Source organism: Styela clava, chromosome 14 (assembly GCF_964204865.1).
Source record: "Styela clava chromosome 14, kaStyClav1.hap1.2, whole genome shotgun sequence".
NCBI classification, from domain to species: Eukaryota; Metazoa; Chordata; class Ascidiacea; order Stolidobranchia; family Styelidae; genus Styela; species Styela clava.
In genome coordinates, this window is record NC_135263.1 from 7,600,803 (window position 1) to 7,605,802 (window position 5,000).

At 57.8% G+C, this 5,000-nt stretch overlaps 2 non-coding genes and 1 pseudogene across 2 annotated transcripts; all 3 read right to left on the reverse strand.

The window, feature by feature from the left end:
- The window catches only part of LOC144432306 (large subunit ribosomal RNA), a 3,695-nt pseudogene extending 2,506 nt beyond the window's left edge, over window positions 1-1,189 (reverse strand).
- Window positions 1,190-1,477: 288 nt separating this feature from the next.
- LOC144432237 (5.8S ribosomal RNA) lies at window positions 1,478-1,631 on the reverse strand. Its single transcript, XR_013480473.1, has one exon. It is a non-coding gene; the product is annotated as a 5.8S ribosomal RNA (ribosomal RNA).
- Window positions 1,632-1,929: 298 nt separating this feature from the next.
- Window positions 1,930-3,739, reverse strand: LOC144432279 (small subunit ribosomal RNA). Its single transcript, XR_013480515.1, has one exon. It is a non-coding gene; the product is annotated as a small subunit ribosomal RNA (ribosomal RNA).
- Window positions 3,740-5,000: the final 1,261 nt, after the last annotated feature.

Below are 5,000 nucleotides of genomic sequence, written 5' to 3' on the forward strand. Positions count from 1 at the left end.
CAGCTATCCTGAGGGAAACTTCGGAAGGAACCAGCTACTAGATGGTTCGATTAGTCTTTCGCCCCTATACCCAAATAGGACGATCGATTTGCACGTCAGAATCGCTACGGTCCTCCACCAGAGTTTCCTCTGGCTTCGACCTTCCCAGGCATAGTTCACCATCTTTCGGGTCCCAACATGGACGCTCTTGCGCGACCGCCCCGGCAGAGCGGGTGCGATCGGCCGGTCGTGCGCCGGCGCCCGCACGGGGCTCCGGGTCCGACCTCGTTCGGCCAAAGGCCGCCTTCACTTTCATTTCGCCTGCGAGTCTCGAACCACTCGACGACTCGCGCTCATGTTAGACTCCTTGGTCCGTGTTTCAAGACGGGTCGGGAGGGTGGCCGACGTGGCCACGGACCCCGAGCGCGTCGACGGCGCGCCACCGAAGCGGCAGCCCGCCGAACACCGGCACTGCGTACAGTGCAGGCGAACGACAAGCCAGCCGAACGGCGACGGCCGCACACAGAGAGCGCGCGGCATCCTTTCCTCGATCCGCCGCCGGGCCGCACCGCCCGCGCGCTGTAACACCCCCGCCGGAGCGGAGGCCACCTTCGCGCGGGGACTTAGACCGACGGCAAACCGGTCGTGACCCGCGCCGGTCGCTAGTGCGCTGAGACGGTGCGCGAGCCGACTCGGCAGCGGCGCCTTAAGCGTCCGCGAACCGAGACGGCGCGCCCCCGCACCCAACTGAAAGCGAGCCGGCGACCTGACGGGCCCTCCCGTTTGCCTCTCAACGGTTTCACGTACTCTTGAACTCTCTCTTCAAAGTGCTTTTCAACTTTCCCTCACGGTACTTGTCCGCTATCGGTCTCGCGACCGTATTTAGTCTTAGGTGGAGTTTACCACCCGCTTTGGGCTGCATTCCCAAACAACCCGACTCCGAGAAGACCCGAAGCGGCCAAGGCAAGCGCCCCTATGGGCCTAACACCCGCCGTGGGACGAGGCCTCGATCAGAAGGACACCGGCGCTCGCCGTCAGCCGCACTGGGACTTCCGTACGTCACAACTCGGCGCGCTCGAAAAGCGCGCAGATTCGACGCTGGACTCTTCCCGGTTCACTCGCCGTTACTCAGGGAATCCCTGCTGGTTTCTTTTCCTCCGCTTAATAATATGCTTAAATTCAGCGGGTGCTCTCGCCTGAACTCAGGTCGTATGTGTCAAGCGGGCCGCTTCTTACACGGCCCGCTGGCATCGCAAGTCGTCGCCGCCGGCGCCGACCGAGCGCGTACCGTCGCCGCCTTGGCCCACGGTCGGTCTTGATCTCGTGACCGGACCGACCGACCTGGACCCGCCCCTCGAACGTAGTTGAACACGTCGAGGGGCCGGCGGTGTACGGGACACGCGGTCGCGCCGAGAAAGCTCGGCGACCGCTTCAACTTGGGGCGACGCCCGGCCGTCTTCGCAGAGGCCAGGCGACGGCCCTCGGGTGAGGACGAACGCGACCCTGAGGCAGACGCGGTCCCGGGATTGACCCGAGACCGCAATTCGCGTTCAGAAGGTCGACGTTCAATGTGTTCTGCAATTCACATTACTTCTCGCACTTGGCTGCGTCCTTCATCGACTCGCGAGCCGAGTGATCCACCGTTAAGAGTCGTCCTCGACGTTTCGCCCGGCGCCGAAGCGCGCGGACGTCACACTGTGGGATCGACCACAAAACCACCACCGACAACAACTGCACAAAAACACCAACAAACGGCGCCGAGCGACCGCCGGGCTGGGCCGGCGGCACATCGAGCGCGGTGCCCAGAAGCCACCATCGCACTCGGCTGCCTTGCTATGCCAACGTGTTACGCGTGTCGCACGGGGCGGAACCCCGATTGACGGCCGCCCTCTCGGCGGCACCCAAAGACAATTCAGTGCGCGGTCGGCCGGGGCCTACCACCACCTTCGGTAATGATCCTTCCGCAGGTTCACCTACGGAAACCTTGTTACGAATTTTACTTCCTCTAAATGATCAAGTTTGATCGTCTTCTCGACACGCCGACGCGGCCGTTGCCAGCCGCGACGGGGCCGATCCAAGGATCTCACTAAACCATTCAATCGGTAGTAGCGACGGGCGGTGTGTACAAAGGGCAGGGACGTAATCAACGCAAGTTGATGACTTGCGCTTACTGGGAATTCCTCGTTCAAGGGAAACAATTGCAAGTCCCTATCCCAATCACGAATGAGGTTCAACGGGTTACCCGGACCTTTCGGCCTAGGTTAGACACTCGCTGCTTCACTCAGTGTAGCGCGCGTGCGGCCCCGGACATCTAAGGGCATCACAGACCTGTTATTGCTCAATCTCGTGTGGCTAAACGCCACTAGTCCCTCTAAGAAGTTAGACGCCGACCGAGAAGGTCGCGTAACTATTTAGCATGCCAGAGTCTCGTTCGTTATCGGAATTAACCAGACAAATCGCTCCACCAACTAAGAACGGCCACGCACCACCACCCACAGAATCAAGAAAGAGCTCTCAATCTGTCAATCCTACCTGTGTCCGGGCCGGGTGAGTTTCCCCGTGTTGAGTCAAATTAAGCCGCAGGCTCCACTCCTGGTGGTGCCCTTCCGTCAATTCCTTTAAGTTTCAGCTTTGCAACCATACTTCCCCCGGAACCCAAAGACTTTGGTTTCCCGGAAGCTGCCGGAAAGGTCGTCATGGTAACGCCTCCCGATCGCTAGTTGGCATCGTTTATAGTCAGAACTAGGACGGTATCTGATCGTCTTCGAACCTCTGACTTTCGCTCTTGATTAAAGAAAACATTCTTGGCGAATGCTTTCGCAGTAGTTCGTCTTCCGCCGATCCAAGAATTTCACCTCTAACGGCAGAGTACGGACGCCCCCGTCTGTCCCTCTTAATCATTACCTCGTGCTCCGAAAACCAACAAAATAGAACCGAGGTCCTATTCCATTATTCCATGCAACACTATGCAGGCGAACAGCCTGCTTTGAACACTCTAATTTTTTCAAAGTAAACTTATCGGCCACCGCCGACACTCAGTCAAGAGCACCGACGGAGAACCGAAGGTGAGGCGAACGCAACCAGTGACACGCCTTGCGACGGACCGGCGGCGCTCGCCCAAAATCCAACTACGAGCTTTTCAACCGCAACAACTTTAGCATACACTGTTGGAGCTGGAATTACCGCGGCTGCTGGCACCAGACTTGCCCTCCAATGGATACTCGTTAAGAGTTTTAGGATGTACTCATTCCAATTACAGGGCCTCGTTAGAGTCCTGTATTGTTATTTTTCGTCACTACCTCCCCGTGTCGGGAATGGGTAATTTGCGCGCCTGCTGCCTTCCTTGGATGTGGTAGCCGTTTCTCAGGCTCCCTCTCCGGAATCGAACCCTGATTCCCCGTTACCCGTTATCACAAAGGTAGGCACGTAGCGTACCTTCGACAGTTGATAGGGCAGACACTTGAATGATACGTCGTCGGTGCAGAGACCGTACGATCCGCGTGGTTATCCAGAGTCATCAAACGTCACAGGACGAACCCGGTCGGTTTTGATCTGATAAAAGCGCGCCTCCCGAAGTCGGCGCTTAATGCATGTATTAGCTCTAGAATTACCACAGTTATCCACTTCGCTTACGAGACCAAATAAACCAAGACTGATTTAATGAGCCATTCGCAGTTTCGCTTTACGAGAACTCGTACTTGCACCTGCATGGCTTAATCTTTGAGACAAGCATATCACTACTGGCAGGATCAACCAGATAGCTGCGACAGCTGCGCTCGGCCCTTGCTGGGCCGCCCGGCGCGTGCTCGTCGCATTCGTTTAAGACCGAGGCGATCGCCTGCGGCCGTACTCAGCTTCGACAGTCGCTGGCCGCGACGTCCACGCTCTCGCCGGCAGTGCCAGGCGGAGCGATTTGCGTTTTTTCTTTGCTCGCCCTCTCTCGGGCTCGATCCATTCAGTTTCGCACAAACAAGAGCTCTGCCGGCCGCCTGCAGCGGTGCCTAAAACCCGGGCATAACAATGCGACCGTTCTGCTAGGCCGACAAGCGCTCAAGCCAGACGCTCGATCGAACGCCCCCTACGTATTAGTCGAGACAACGGCTCGCTCATTAGCATCGCGTTTGTACTTTAACTTTTTTTGGCTCGGCTTCTTTCGACGCCGATGCCGGCGACGCAGCACTCTCTCGCCCGCCAGCCACCGAGAAAAGGGTGCGCTCCGACCGGCCCCGCACCGCTCTTTCTTGGCTCATTCGAAATTACTGTCTTTCGCTCTGACATGCCTTACCTAGGGTTAGGTTAGTATGCTTGCACGTTTGTACTTTAACTTTTTTCGGCTCGGCTTCTTTCGACGCCGATGCCGGCGACGCAGCACTCTCTCGCCCGCCAGCCACCGAGAAAAGGGTGCGCTCCGACCGGCCCCGCACCGCTCTTTCTTGGCTCATTCGAAATTACTGTCTTTCGCTCTGACATGTCTTACCTAGGGTTAGGTTAGTATGCTTGCACGTTTGTACTTTAACTTTTTTCGGCTCGGCTTCTTTCGACGCCGATGCCGGCGACGCAGCACTCTCTCGCCCGCCAGCCACCGAGAAAAGGGTGCGCTCCGACCGGCCCCGCACCGCTCTTTCTTGGCTCATTCGAGTTTACTGTCTTTCGCTCTGACATGCCTTACCTAGGGTTAGGTTAGTATGCTTGCACGTTTGTACTTTAACTTTTTTTGGCTCGGCTTCTTTCGACGCCGATGCCGGCGACGCAGCACTCTCTCGCCCGCCAGCCACCGAGAAAAGGGTGCGCTCCGACCGGCCCCGCACCGCTCTTTCTTGGCTCATTCGAAATTACTGTCTTTCGCTCTGACATGCCTTACCTAGGGTTAGGTTAGTATGCTTGCACGTTTGTACTTTAACTTTTTTCGGCTCGGCTTCTTTCGACGCCGATGCCGGCGACGCAGCACTCTCTCGCCCGCCAGCCACCGAGAAAAGGGTGCGCTCCGACCGGCCCCGCACCGCTCTTTCTTGGCTCATTCG